The following is a 16573-nucleotide window of genomic DNA, read 5'->3' as shown; positions in this document are numbered from 1 at the left end:
AGCTTAGTAGTAGAGTGCTTGCCTATTTCAATCCCTAGTTTTGAAAACTAAAAATACATTAAGAACAAAAAGATGAAATAAAAAATTTAAAAGTAAGTTTCCAGAATATACAAACAAGAAAGAAAGAAAGGAAGGAAGGAAGAAAAAAAGAAAAACACCTCCACCTTTGGAATGTGTGAGTAAGTAATCTAAGTAATCTCAAACATCCTTGCTGTTCTTGATGTGAGCCTTAATTTTAGAAAGTAGATGCTAGCTTGGTGGAAAAGTGCTTTCAATGCAAGCACGAGGACCTGGTGTACTGTTGTAAACCTCTCCCTGGAAAAGCAGGTGCCATCCTTGGTGCACCAACTAAACCGGTGAGCTCTATATTTAGTGAGAGAGCTTGTCAGAAAGATAATGTGAAGATCTATTCAGGAAGATGCCTCACATTGTTCTCTGCCCTCAACATAAGTACACACACACACATTTATATATACAATTTAAATAAGTTATGAATAAATAAACATATATAAGTAATTTTGAATTTTGTATATATATTCACAGACATAATTAATTTTTAAAATAATCTTCACAATTGAGGACAAACTATGAGTGAGGTACTCAAGAGTAGGCTGAAGGTTATACTAAACAATAGCAAGTCACTGTAGATTTTTTTAAAAGGAAAATTTAAAAGGAAAATTCTAAAAAATATAAAAGCATTCAGAAATGTTTTCAAGACATCTTTATTTAGCTGCCACAAAAAGGGAAATGGAAACCAGACATAAATGTGGGCAAGTTGAACGAAAGAAGTTTCCAAGGCCGGATAAGTGATTGCTTTTAAAGCGCTAAGAAAAGAATCAGAAGGGATCTGTTAAGCAAAAAAACTAACCCGAACATGCAACATATTCCCAACACATGACCTTCTTTCTTATTGTATAGCTGACCCCGTGAAACGCTTGTAATACATGCTCATTCTACAGAATACAGGTCTTCTAGAACATATTTCTACAGGAAATTACAGGCTCTGGTCTTGAGGGGGAAAAAAGTCTTGAGGGGGAGACTCAGATGGAGAAAGATGGAGAAAGACAGTGAAATGCAGAGAGTCATACGTGACGGCAAGCTGCCCTTTGAACCAGCCATCGCAGTCTATGGACCCCTTCTGAGTCTTTAAGCCCTATAGCCAGGCAATTGCTGGTTTTTTGAAATCAGACTAGTAATGAAGCTGAAGAAGATGTTACCTATTATTGACTTTGTCTTCTGAAATTTAATGCTTAATTTCGAGTTATAGTTTTAGAATTTGCTGTTTACCTTAAGAATTACAATAAATCACGAGGCAGTGGTGGTGCGCGCCTTTAATCCCAGCACTCCATCTCCTGAGTAAATTGGGAGCATGGGGACCTTGGGGGAGGGTTGAGGGAAGAGGGGAAAGGCAGGGAGGGGAGCAGAGAAAAATGTAGAGCTCAATAAAAATCAATAAAAAAAATCCCAGCACTCGAGAGGCAGAGGCAGGTAGATCTCTGTGAGTTCGAGGCCAGCCTGGCCTACAAGACCTATTTCCAGGACAAGCTCCAAAGCTACAGAGAAACCCTGTCTTGAAAAAACAACAACAGCAACAACAACAAAAAACTTACAATAAATCACTATCTAAACAAAACACTTTTATTCATATAGTTAAAGTACAAGACTGGTATTTAGTTCTACCAATAATCCACATAGAATAAATTAAATAAACTGTGATGAAAAGTAAAAAAGAACAACTAAGAAAATCATTAAAAGTTAGTACTGAGTTGTGCTGTTGACAGTTTGGAAAAAGAGATAACATTACCTATTATATCTGATGCTGTTTTATTTTGCTTCTAGAAAGAAGAGAATGGCTTAGCTACAAATTAAAGGCATAATATAGTCACTAATTATTCCCCAAAGCAGTGGTAGAAATGCATGTGCCGTGAGGTATCTGCTAGTGGATCCAGAGAGGATTATGTAAACGAAGAGTAATATTGACCACAATTGTTTGGAAACTTTGTCTGTATCAGATTTTTGCTAAGTTCTTTCAAAGTTGATTTTTTTTTCCTGAGGTAGGGTTTCTCTGTGAAATAGTCCTAGCTGTCCTGGAACTCACTCTGTAGACCAAGGCTGGCCTTGAACTCAAAGATCCACCTGCCTTTGCTTCCTGAGTGCTGGGATTAAAAACACGTGCCACCATCATCCAACCTCCTCCTCCTCCTCTTCTTTTTCTTCTATTATATTTCTATGTATGTTGTTGATTTGCCTGCGTGTATATCTGTGTGAGGGTGTAGGATCCCCTGGAATTAAGAGTTACAGACAGTTGTGAACTGCCATGTGGGTGCTGGAAATAGAACCTGGGTCCTTTGTAAGAGCAGTCAGTACTCTTGACCACTGAGCCATCCCTCCAGCTCAGGTCTGTGCCTTTAATTTAACCAGTTTGATAACCTGGTAAAGTAGACACTGTTGTTGTCACACCCTGCATCTTGTTTTCTTTCACATGAGGTAATAGGCTAAGGGTCTGAAAATTTGTCTGAACTTCCTTCAGGTAATTAAGTGACTGCTAGATTACAAAACTCACTTTTCTTACCCTCTGTTTATTCTACCTGGCTTACTCCAGCATCCTGAGATTTTAGCTGAGGGTAGATAAGTAAGAAAAAAATAGACTAGTCAGTTGGCTTGCCTGATACTACTGTAAAATGATGTCTTTCCCAGTCATATGTAACTGTAGCACAAAATGAAACAGAAAAATAACTATTAGAAAAGTACTCTCTGGTATTTTTATTATTGTTTAAGTATAGAGTAATTTGCTCCTAATTAAATTTAAATTTTTCTTGTTTTGTAATTAAATCCTTTTTACTTAAGTATACTATTTTTGAGTACCTCAAAAATTATGTGAATGCTGGGTTACCTAAAATTTGAATTTTATCCCCTATTGTGATTTTGTGTGTGTGCGCGCAAGAATAAATAGGTATACATTCTACTAAATCTAACTGAAACACCACACATTATCAACTTTTTATTCAATATGCTAATCAATTCTGGAGCTGAAATGCTGAGTGCAGAATTAGTTTTACTTTCTTTTATTGAGAGCTTTCTGTTTTAATAAAAGGGAATCAAGCCAAAGAAATAGGGATTCTGGACGTATTAAAGAAGAAGAAAGCATTTAACAAATGAGGAATGACCACATAGGGCTGGCGAACAGATTTTCTGTCCTAGGGGATCAAAGGTTATGGAGCCAGCTGGTGGACAGCCCACACCTGCTATCCACCTGCTTGCAGTGGAGCCTCTCACACCACTGCCGCCAGTGTTTGTGGAGGTGACCCCCACTGCGAGTTTAAAGGGTGTTTGACAAACAGAACCTATTCCTGGCATGAGCATCTTCGTCACTGAAATCGAAAGCATGTTAAACAGTCTATCTGGAAAGTACACCATGCACCAGCAGTTGTCTTATAATTTAACTGTAACATGAAAAGGCCGGGCTTGCTTGTTGGGGTTTTTGTCCTGCCCAGTTCCCCAGCTGTTTAGTCCCAGAGAAAATCACACACAGGACTCCGTAAGTTATAAAGCTGATTGGCCCTTTAGGTCAGGCTACTTATTAGCTAACTCTCACATCTTGATTAACCCATTTATCTGATCTGTTTTAGCCATGTGGCTCAGTACCTTTTTCAGTGGGGCAGCTCACATCCTGCTGCTTTGGTGGCCTGGGCAGGAGTGGGAGGAATCAGCTTCCTCCACCCCAGAATTCTCCTGCTCTCCTTGCATCATTTTTACTTCCTGTCTGGCTTTTCCGCCTACACCTCCTGCCTGGCCAATCAGCATTTATTTAAAACATGATTGACAGAATACAGACAATTCTCCTACACCATTAAGGCTTCTTACTGGCTAACTCTCACATCTTGATTAACCCATTGTTTTGATCTATTTTAGCCATGTGGCTCAGTACCTTTTTTAGTGGTAGCAGCTCACATCCTGCTGCTTCGGTGGTCTGGGCAGGAGTGCGAGGAATCAGCTTCCTCCTCCCCAGAATTCTCCTGCTCTCCTTGCATCATTTTTACTTCCTGTCTGGCTTTTCTGCCTACACCTCCTGCCTGGCCAATCAGCATTTATTTAAAACATGATTGACAGAATCTCCTACATTTAACCATTCTACGTATTTAAAGACATGTAATAATCACACAAGTGATATTGGAAATGCATAAGTTATGCCTGGTTATTGTAGAAGAGTGCCTTTATTAATTATTTTTCTGAAATCCAGAAAATGTTCTTCTTGGAGAGCTCTTGGACTGTGATAATGTTTTATCTTTGAGATCCAGGTTAAGTAGCTAGCAGCTTCAGCTAAGTTCACTGTCAGGAAGGTATTGGATTGAGAATAAAAACCATGCCAACTGGCCGTGTTGATAATACTCTCTGTATTTTATATAGGTATGGTGTGTAATAAACCACTAAAATGCTTCTAACGGGTTTGTGTGATAGAAAGGAAATGATGGGCCAGGCTTGGTGCTCTCTTTGGGGTTCCTGAGAGCAGTAGTTAGTACTTCTGCAGAGCACCCGTTACAGTAGAGGGTACAAGTAGTGGTCACAGGCAGGCAGCCCTTCTATCCCAGTTCTTGTCTGTACTTTTCTTTTCCCTATCCTGCTGCCTCAGCACTCATTTAAAATTATGTTTCTCAGGGATCCTGGTAGTAGACTAACAGTCACTGGGGAAGAAAAAGCATCAGCAGTCTGCCTTAACCAACAGCCACACATTTTCATAAGACCACAAAGTCCTCAGCTCTTGAGTGGCATGAGACTTTTGTTGCAGGTGATATAATTCTGTCTTTAACCAATCAGGAATCATTGTTTCATCCTTTGTAAATATCAAAAATATGTAAAGTTTTGCTTCCAACTTTTTGGTAGGAAATTTAAGGATAGTTCCACTGTTTCCCATCCTAATACTAAATACAACATACATTCTGCAACACTGACTTATGGAAATATTGTACACCTTTTGTGAGTCATTTGTTTGTGGGGTATCACTTTTATGTTCCAGTGCATCTTTATAGAATTCTAATAATTTTACTAAAAGAGGGATTAATGTTATTTTTGAGTATTTTAAATTATAGTGTAGATAAAGATAAATGTTGCCTGAGATTTATTTTGAATTAAAGATGTTTTGAAGAACCTACTTTTACATATTTCTTACTTGTGACATTCTACATGTAGCATTTTGATAATTGACTTTTTTATGAGGTCAAGCACCTGCTGTTTATGAAATATGCCCACATTTGCCCTCCATTCCAGCCGCTGACTTCCCTGAAGTAAATGCTGATGGGTCCTGATTTCTTCTGGCCTGTAATACAGTTTGACCTTAAGGGTCATTAGGTCACAGGCGTAATTATTTCTCCTACATTGCATTCTGCTTCCTCACAGTGCTCATCTCTTCCAGCTTCAAAAACATCAGACACATAAAATTCACTGTCATATAAATGAAAAGTCTCTCCTAATGTGTAGCTGCTGTGATTTTATACACTTATGGACAACCTACTATTTATTTGTAAGGTTGTCTTCTCCAGTATTGGTAGAAAAATGTGTAACATATTGTGTTTAATGCATATTGATATTATCAGAAAGCTCAATCCTTTGCTCTTTTCGAGCCTCTGCTTTTTTAACTTCCTTTTTGTTAGATCGCCTGGGTCAGGCTCCTCTTTTACTCAACTGTGCAAACAATAGGATTTCTTTGTTCAACAAAAGACACTGTTAGAAAATGTTTTGGATTTGACTTCCAAAACACCATACTGAAATACCTCTTCTTAACCTGGAATTAAGTCTCATTTCTGGTAATTATAAAGTACAGTCACTCTGGGCACAAATGTGGATGAGCCAACAACAGGCTTGAAGCTAAGAGGGTGGTGTGTGCGCCACATGTAAGAAAGTATAGCTGGTGAACTGCCCTAATGTTAGCGTGTTCTCCAGCGGGCAGATAATGCCAGGATTTGCGGTGGGAAGAAGGCGGGAGAGACTAGAAAGGGGTTTGACACACATGATTTAATTGAATCTGGCTCCAGCTCTCAAAGGCCTTAAACTATACAGTCTTCCTCTCCTCCCTTTCTCCTTTCTATTTTCCCTCTTTCCTTTACATTTTTCTTCCATGTTTGGAAATTTCAGAGATAACCATGTTAGGGGAGTGATTTTTCTGGAGACTGAAAAATTCTCCAAATTACTAAATAGATGCTCAGGATATTTTCATTAACCTGTTTTTGGTTGGAATAGTTTAAAAAACATTTACTCTATGCAGAAGCTGTCATGTCAGACCATATTGTGGAGTGACTACTGCCTACTTGTTGTCACAGGCAACCTCTTGATGAACCATCTAGGTTTTGTGCCTCTTGTATTTCATGTTTTATTTCTTAGAATTTTCCCTTCTCTGTCTTCTTCTTGTTGTAAAAGTATCAAATTTTTATTGCCTTTGAGCTGTTTCATTTTACTCCTAATAGTCTTTTTCCTGATTTCTGATTGGCTGTCTGCACTACTGTGGAAATTAGGAAGCCAGGTCATCTAGCTTATTCTAGTTCAGTAGCCGGTAAGGGTGAGTTGGCCAAGAATGAAAGCTGTCAGATGGCAAGCCACCTGGCAGAGCTTTAGAGTGAGTGCCTGTGGGGCTCTCGCTCTGTGCCTGCTGGGGTCACCTTTTTTGTTTTTATTGTTGTTATTTTGTTTGTTTTGTGGCATTCTGGGCACCTTTCTTTTTAAGCAATAATATACTAGTTAAAATTGGTGAAACCGTAGTCATCTCATACTGAGTTCCATACGTATAAGCTCCTCTTGTGTACTGGGAGGCAGAAATACTTTTATGTTCAGATAAACTATCTTTATTCAAGATATACTATATTGCATTTGCTTACAATGTTTCATTGGGAATTGGATATTTGTTCTTCATTTTTCTTCTGGAATGTCATAGGAGTTGACCTTAATTTTAAACATCCTAGACTGATCTTGTATTTAGCTACAATAAATGATTCTGCTTATCTGTGTTTTGGCCACCAACTCAATGGAATTTCTACTTAAAGAGTTATATCTTTCTAAAAGAATATTCCATTGATTTGAAATGATTTTTTGAGGCATTATTTAATATTCTTGTGGTTTTCCTTTTATGTATTCAATAGTCTTGGAAGCTACAGTAGTAAAATGGTCAGTTAAAAATGAAAGCATTTTTGTGTAGGTTGGTTATCCAGACTTAGTTTAAGCAATAAAAGAGAAACTGTGTAATCAGTGATGTGGTCAGAGAACTCGGCAGCATTAGTTGTGTGAGTGCACACTTCTGAGGCTCAACACTGTCCACTCTGCCATCAAGAGTCCAGGCTGTGTTTTGATCCCTGTAGAACAGCGAGGGTGCGGCACCCGCAAATGTGGGCCTCCTTGCATGTCTCTCTCTATCTCATTATTCGGGCCTTTTCTGCAGAGCTATTTGACTTGAAGGGCTTACAATAATTTTGGTAATTTCCTCCCTTTTCTTTTTCACAAGTCTGTCCCATGTCTGCCACTGTCTCTGTTTCTTCAATGCAATGCAACTAAATTTCTTCCAGATCTGCATTCTATATTCAGACACCTCGAAGAAGTACCTGACTTACTGTGAGATACACGTGCATTTTTACTGCTGGCTGTAAGCATGGAAGCACTTAAGCCTGTGGAGGCTATTTTATAAAAGAGAACCACTCATTCAACCTTTGATACATTCTTTTTTTTTTAAGTGATATTTAAATGGAAATGCCTGGTAATATCTTCAGCTGGAATTCTAGTGGCCTTTGTGATAATAAATGAGCTAATATCACTCACTACAAAGAAGATGGTATTGATCTGTCTTATCATTTTCTTGCTCATTTGCAGAAGACAAAATTTATAATGCTGATGGAAATAAAGTAAAGACTTTCCTGTGGACACTGGAACATGGTTTTCTAATAAAGCAAGTATAAATTTTGAAGGAGAATGGTCCCTTTAGGTTCATATTTCTGAATACTCGGTCCCCAGTTGGTGGAACTGTTTTTGGAAGGATTAGGAGGTGTGACTTTATGGAAGGAGGTATGTCCCAGGGAGTGGGCTGTGAGCTTTCAAAAGTCAACACCATTTTCAGTTAGTTTTCTCTGTCTGCCTCCTCCTTGTGAAGATGGCTGTCAGCTACTTCTTCAGCATCATGCCTGCTTCCATGTCTTCTGCCGTGATTATGATAATAGCTAATGGCAGCTTTTGTTCTAGTATTACTTACACATTGTGGGATTAAAGTTTCCAACTATTCTATATATCTTTTCCTAATACCTTTATTCTGTCCTTTATTATTATCTAGAGATTTTGTTCTATTGACTTGGTACATTTACTTTATTTATTAAACATGCTTTGATATGAATATGTATTAAAGCTTCATTGTACATGACATTTACAGACACTGTTAATATTTTTAGCACTTCTAGAACACAAATGTAATGAAAAAAATTTCTTTTTGTTTGAACACCCGAATTGACCCCAGCGAGATTGAGATTGATCTGGTTTCTTTCAGTCTGTTAAATGCCAATCCAGTCATCTGTAACAGTACTTAGGATTTTTGTAATTTTCTTGTACATGTTTTCTGTTTCTTCTATAAAACTTACCCCTCAAAGATTTTCTTTGCTTGATTGAGAGATGAAAACAATCACAACCACCTCTTGTTATTGTTTGTTTTAAAAACTTGTCCCGTAAACAGTCAATGTCAAGTCTGTAGTCATGGTTCTCTGTTATAATCCTGTGGAAGGACTTTATAGTTTGCTGGAAAAGATGGTGAGACTTAACATTTGAAATGTTCTTAGACTAAAGAACATCCATCTTGAAGAATGGATGTGGAAGAAGGTGGATAGTTTTCATTCCCAAACATTTCTAATGATTTAAAACATGATTAAACTCCATCTTTGGGGCCGGGGAGATGACTTACCCATTTAAAAGTACCTGGTCTTCTAGGTGCTAATAAAGAGACTGGAGTTTGGTTTCCATCACCCACATCAGGTCACAGCTGTAACTCCAGCTCCAGGGAATTGCCATGCCCTTGGCTTTTTATGGCATTTCACATATGTGTGTAAATCTTGTTCTTTCTCTCTCACGTACTCACACATGCTCATATTCTTAAAAATAACAAAAATAAACAATTTATAAGGGATTTCCTTTAAAATCTATATCTGTTTAGTAATTAAGTGTAATTAGACAACTTTATGCATAGCTTGTAGATACAAAGATATAAATTAGCTTGTTTTTAATTATTGTAATATCTTGGACATTAAGAAGGCCTTTCCTACTCATTGGTAGGATGTGTCTATAACAGATTGCTAAAATTTTAAAAACTTTTCCTTTTTTTGAAACAGACTCTCACTAAATAGCCCCTGCTAACCTCAAATCTGCTATGTAGATCAGTCTGACCTCAAACACACCAAAATCCACCTGCCTTTGCCTTCCGCTCTCCACATTAATGTGATTAAAGGCATGTGTCACTCTATCTATCCAAAATATTTTTTCTTTAATTAAAAAATTGTCTGCCCTTAAGTAAGGTTTTGTTTTCAAACAAATACTATGATGATCAGAGACACAAACTGGGGGGTGACTGGATGATGTTAACTGGGGGTAACTAGATGACGTAAACTGGGGGTGACTGGATGACGTAAGCTGGAGGGTGACTAGATGATGTAGCATTCACAGCCTTAAACTATCATGGCTTTTCATATTCTTAGGGCCACTTTCATAAGCTACTTAAGGTCACCCACAGGTGACCAGGTGTCTCCTGTTTTTAATATATGACTCTTGTGAATCTGAGATGTCTCAAACATTCTCATGAGAGTATGGAGCTCATGCAATAGGGATGCTTTAGCATGGTGATTCTCAGAGGAAAGGTGAGACAGGAGGATGAATTTTGGAAGATGAAAGTGGCATCCTCTGTCATTTGTCTCTGCTTGTAATTTCCAAGCAGATAATGATATCTTGGGATTAAAATGGCATTTTCACAGGACTTTCTTTAGGTTGGGTTTGAATTTGCAGGTCCAGATTACTGAGGTGAATAATTGGCAATTTTACTACTGTAGCTCCCAAGACTATTAAATACATAAAAGGAAAATCTCAAGAATATTAAATAATGCCTCAAAAAAACATGTCAAATAGAAGGGATATTCTTTTAAATAGATATAGCTCTTTAAGTAGAAATTCCATTGGGTTGGTGGCCAAACACAGATAAGCAGAATCATTTATTATTTTGAAATACAAGATCAGTCTAGGGTGTTTAAATTTAAGCTCAACTCCTGTGACATTCTAGAAGGAAAAGGAGTAACAAATATCCAATCTTTTATTAGCCTCTGCAGCACCTTCTGAAACTGTTTTGCTCTATTCACTAATACCATCTTGTTCTAACAGTTGGTTTTCTGCATCACACACATGCCACAGCAGTGTATTTGATTACACTAACAGAATAGAGGAGAGAGAGAGAGTGCTGGTGTAGAGACAGTGCCAACCTTGTTATTTATAGACACCTGCTTACTAAAGTTTGCTGTCATGTAAATTAACTTCGGTTTCTTTTGACTGCTATGGTTGTGTACTCTCTTTTGGGCAATACGTTCTTACTTCTTACCCAGCAAATAGAGAGCTACATGGTAGTCTATACCCACTGGCTTGACTTGTCATAATGGGCTTGACATGCAGTGTGAAAAGCTGTTTCCAGTATGTACAAAACATTTCTGACTGTCCTACATATTTTGATGTATGTTTCATTATTTTAATTTAAAGTGTGCCAACCTTTCAGATATGGTTTAGCTATTCTTGGCTTTGAAGCTTTTTTCTAATATATAATACTATGATTTTATAATTTGACGATAGTCATCTTTTAATAGCCATAATCAAGTTTGACAAACTCCTATAATAATCACTTTTTTATTCCTTTAACTTAGTTGTTTGGGTGATGGTTAAGTCAGTTCATTTGGATGACTTTCTCTTTCTCTAAGATTTGTTAAGTATAGAAAAGTTTCTCTCTCTCTTTTTTCCCCCCTGTATGAAGTATGCCTTTCTAAGAAGCACATTGCTTGGACTTTGGTTATTCTTTTGCCTGTTAAGTATTTAAAGTAAGTACAATAGACTTTGTTTTGGATTAAGTTTATTGTTGAAGAATTCTCTTTTTTATTTACTTTAAGCTTCAGTTGTTTCTGTGTGTGTGTGGTGTGTGGTTGTGTGTGTGTGTGTGGTGTGTGGTTGTGTGTGTGTGTGATTATGTACATGAATTCAGGTGCTTAGAGAGTCCAGAAGAGGGTATTGAATTCCCTGGAGCTGAAGTTTCAGACAGTTGCAGGCAACCAGATGTGGATTCTAGGAATCAAACTCAGGTCCTCTTGACAGCCAAACAGCATCAGCTTTTATTGTCATTTGCTCTCTTGATCTTGGCCATTTTCTCACTGGGGTAATAGGAAATATTAGATTTATTTATATTTCCCAAATTGCTCAATATTATGAAAACCTTCTGAAATGTTTCTTGGCCTTTTTTAATTTTGACTGGACTAACACTAAAAAAAGAAACATCAGAATTAAAGGACATTATACATCAAATGGACCTAAAAATAGCCATACACCATTCTACTCAAACACCAAAGAATATACATTCTACTCACATGGCTATGAAAGCTTCTCTGGGAAAGAAAAGAAATCTTAACAAATTCAGAAAAATTGAAATAGGTCCATGAAGCCCTTCTAATTACAGTGCAATAAACTGTAATCAATAGCAAATCTGTTTCTAGTAATTACATAAGCGCATGGAGATAAGACAACACATAACAGAACAATGAAATGGTAAGAAAAATCAAGAAAGAAATTCTTGGAATGAGATGAAAATGGAAACACAATGCAGCCAAACCAGTGGAAGACATTAAAGGAGGTCCTAAGGGAGTTTTACAGCTCTAAAATCATGCTTTAAAAAGTCAGGGACTTAACTTAACAACTCAGGAATTTGGAAAAGAAAGAATAAACCAAACCTAAATCTAGTAGATGTCAAGAAGTAAAAATCAAGCTGCAGATTAGTGAAATGGAAACAAAATAATTAAGAATCATCTATTCTACGAGCTGGTTCTTTGAGAAGATAAACAAGACCCTTGGTTTAACTAACCAGAAGCAAAAAAGATGGCTCAAATTGGCAGAATCAGAATGAACAGGTAAACATTACAAACATCAAAGAAATTCAGAATATTATAAAGCAGTTATTTCCAGGCAGTGGTGGCACATGTCTTTAATCCCAGCACTCTGGAGGCAGAGGCAGGTGGATCTCTGAGTTTGAGGCCAACCTTATCTACTCTATAGAGTGTGTTTGTGCCAGGGCTGTTATACAGAGAAACCCTGTCTTGATAAACAAAAATAAAACAAAACGAAAAGGACAAATTTTTAGATGCATCCAAACCATGGAATTTAAACCAAGGAAAGAATGACAGCCTTAACAGACCCACGGGGACTGTAGAGATCAAATAGTAATAGCAGTTTCCCAACTAAAATAAAACAAAGCAATAATAGCAAGAAATGAAACAGTAATAAGCAGCCTTCCAACTAAAATAAAATAAAACATCAAGAGATCAAACAAATAAGTAATAAGCAACTAAAATAAAACAAAAAAATATTATCCAGAAGAGAGCCCAGGGCAAAATGGATTCACAGTAGAACTCTACCAGACTTTTAAAGAAGACCCACAGATCTACTTAAGATAGAAACTTAAATGTAATAGAAATACAAAATTTCTATTTTCACAAAAAAAGAATCCTTTTCTACAAAGTCATTATTAGTCTAATAATAAAGCCAGGTAAAGACACTAACATCAAAAAAGAAAACTATAGGTCAATATCCCTGATGAACATAGATGCAGAAATTCTTAATATAATAGTTGCATACTTGTTACAGGCATATATCAAAAGGCTCTTTCACCAGCATTAAGTAGACTTAGCCTAAAGATAAAGTGATGGTTCATATAGTAAGTCAGTAAATGTAATAAATTGCATATATGAATTAAAGACAAAAACCACACAAGTATCTTGATAGAAACAGAAATTAAAAAAAAATCCAACATGCCTTCATGATAAAATTCCAAGAAAGAATAGGATTGGAGGTAACACACCTCAGCATAACCAAGTTTATAGATGACAAATCCATAACCAATATCTTGCCAAATGGAGATCTCCAAGCATTTCTATTAAAAACAGGACTCCTACTATCTCCACTTTTTTTCAGGATAGTGACTGAAACACTAACCAGTACCATAAAACAAGAGTAGGAAATTAAAGCAAAAAAAAAAAAAAGAGGAAAGACAAATCAAATTATTCCTGTTTGCAGAATACAATATATTATATAGAACAGATCACAAATATTCTACCAGAAAACTTCTAGAAATGACCAAAGTTTCAGGAGATTCAAGCTACAGAATCCACTTACACAGATCAGTAGCTTTTCTATACACCAATGCAAACATTGTGAGCATGAGATTGTGAACATGCTCCTATTCACAACAGCCTCAAAGAAAATGAAATGTATTCTTTGCAGTCACAAACTTAACCAGTGAAAACTTTCTCTGACAAAAAGAGATGGAGAAAGCCATTAGAAAATACATTTCCCATTTCATGGATTGGTGAAATTAATATTGTGGAAATAACCATTTTATCTAAAACTTTTTTATAGATTCAGTGCAATCCCAGTCTAAATTCTCATCTTATTCCTTTCAGATTTTATTCCTAAAATTCATTTGGAACCACAAGTGAATCTGTTATCTCAGATAGTCATGCAATTCTGGGCGAGAAAGAACAACAATGGAGGCATTGTTATTCCAGATTGACCATTGAGCTATATAGTAATAAAAAACTGTAGTGTCGGCGCAAAAACTGCCATGTCGGCCAGTAGAAAAAAATAGAAGTTCCAAACATAAGTGCAGGTAGCTATAGATATCTGATATTTGACAAAGACATCAAAACCATGCAGCAGAGAAAAGACAGTGTCTTTAGCTAATGGTGAATGAAATTAGAACCCTATGTTTCACCGTATTGGAAAATTAAGTCCAAATGAATCAAAGACATTGATGTGATACCTGAAACGCAAAACTCCTAGAAGAAAACATAGGTGTAGAAAAGACCTTTCAAAAGAGGACAGCATCTGCCCATGAACTGAGGACAAATTTGACAAGTGTGACAAGAAAAGCTAAGAACCTTCTGTACAGCAAAGGGAACAGCTGAATGAAGAGGAAGCCCACATACTGGGAGGGAAGCTAGGTCAGCTAGACATGTGACAATGGATTAATATTCGCAATCTGTTGAGATTCAACAAACAAGGGGGAAATCGACTCAATTAAAAAGATGGACCTGGTTCTGAACAGAGAATCCTCAAGAAAAGAAATTAAAATGGCATTGTCTTTTTTATCAATGACTTATTTCACTTTAGTGAAACATCATCCAAAATCCCTCTGTGTTGTAGAATGGTTCAGGATTTGGATGAGTATGTGTATAATTATATGCACACAATCATTACATTCATTCATTCATTAATATTTACTTTGCTTTCATCAAGTAGAAGTGTGGTACTTGCTACTGTATGTATTTTTGCTATGTACTTGGTGTTCACCGTCTCTTTACAATCCTGCTTTTAATCATTTTGGAAGTATATCGAAAAGAATTTCAGGATTAAAGGATAATTCTGTTTTTTTTTATTTTTTTTTAAAGAAACCATTATATTTTTCTGTAACAACCATACTATTTTACATTCCTACCAGAAGTGATCAGAAAACTAATTTCTTCATTTTAGACCCCCTCACTTGTCTTAAGAGGCATAAAGTGCTATTGAGGCTTTGATTTCTATTTTCCTAATTACTAGTCATGGTAAACATCTTTTCATGTATTTGTTGGCCACTTATATATTTTCTTTGAAAGTACTTTTTGTGTTCATTATCCACATTAAATTTTGTTGGTCTTTATTGCTGTTGCCTTTTAACAATTTTATTTTTACACATGTAGCTCTAGCTGGCTTGGAACTCACTGTGTATACTTGGATGGCCTTGAAGTTGCAGTAATACTTTTGCCTTTGCTGGGATCACATATCATACATAATCCTCATCTAAGAATTATATCAGATTTTTAAAAATAGTCTATCTCTTTTCATATATTTCTTTCTCAGTCATGACTGTCATTGCATGGGTGGTTTGTAACTGGAGGCTTCTCTCTGCTTGCCAGTTCCTGAATATCTACTCTGAGGCTTAATATTAACTACAAACTGCGAATGGCTCAGGCTTATTACTAACTAGCTTTCACATCTTAAACTAATCTATTTCTATTAATCTATATATTGCCACATGGCCATGACGTTACCTCACATCTTGCTTCTCCAGTGGCTGCTGGCCTCTCTCTGACTCTGCCTTTTTTTTCCCCCTGTATCTTTGCTTGGATTTCCTATATGATTCTATTCTGCCTGGCTATTGGCCAAATAAGCTTTATTATTAACCAATGGTAATAAAACATACTCACAGAATACAGAAAGGTTACCCATTTGTGGTTTATTGCATGTTCTTTTAGTATCATATCCAGGAAATAATTGTCATATTTGATGCCATGAAGCTTTTCTCTTTTTTTCTTCTAGAATCTTTAAAGTATTAGGTCTTAGTATTTAGATATTTAGGTCATTTGAGTAAATTTCTATATATGATATAGATTCAGAATTCAGCTTAAACTCTTGATTGTAGATACTATCTAGTTTTCCAAGCATATTTGTTGAAGTGACTGTTCAGTCTCCTATACCTCTTTTAATTTAACATGATTATATATATATATATTTGGTATTTGATACATATTTTTCTTGTGTTTGGACTTTTAAATTGACATTTTTGGTTGAATGGCATTCTGATTTTGATTATTCTTTGGTATTATATATAGAATGACAGTGAATAAACCCATTCATGTTTTCATTTTTTGATAGTCTATATTAAGTGTATTCCCATACATGAAACTTTTGGTTTGATTGCTTTACACTTTCACCAGTGGTCTGTATGAGGCTTTGTCTTCTGGCATCTTTACAGCTGAACACTTTCTTAAACTCTCAGAATCATATCTGTGATAAATGAGAAATGAAATAGTATTTTTTCATTTTTACTTTTGTTAGGAATTAACTCAGTATGTTTTCATTTGAGCCTTATGAATTTGTTTTTATGTACCAATTCTTTCTATAATAGCTTTGAGTACTTCTGTATCTATGTTTAAAACATTACTTAGTTATGATATTTTTTATTCTGCTTACGAGCTCATAAGCATATAGAGTTAAAACGAGTGATGGCAAGCCCAGAAAAGGGCCCAGCAGGTAAATCTCTTGTTGCTCACACGTGATGATTTGAGTGTGAGCACAAGAACACATGTAATTAAAGAAGAAAATAACCATTTTCATAGAGTTGTTTCTGATCTGCACAGTGTATAGTGGTATGCATGCCCACATAACTGACAGCCATGCATGCGCACACACATATGCATGTGTGTGCGCATGCATGCACACACACACACAATTAAAACAAACTATAAAAATATGTGGCTGTCTAAAGATATTTTGTTTTTCTTTGCAG

At 36.2% G+C, this 16573-nt stretch overlaps 1 protein-coding gene across 2 annotated transcripts in view; it reads left to right on the top strand.

Annotated features, from left to right (window-relative positions):
• The window catches only part of Wdr7 (WD repeat domain 7), a 283531-nt gene that overhangs the window by 93271 nt on the left and 173687 nt on the right, over positions 1-16573 (top strand). The window lies entirely within an intron of this gene.

Source organism: Myodes glareolus, chromosome 13, assembly GCF_982192425.1.
Source record: "Myodes glareolus chromosome 13, mMyoGla1.1, whole genome shotgun sequence".
NCBI classification, from domain to species: domain Eukaryota; kingdom Metazoa; phylum Chordata; class Mammalia; order Rodentia; family Cricetidae; genus Myodes; species Myodes glareolus.
This window is presented reverse-complemented; position numbering and strand designations above follow the sequence as displayed.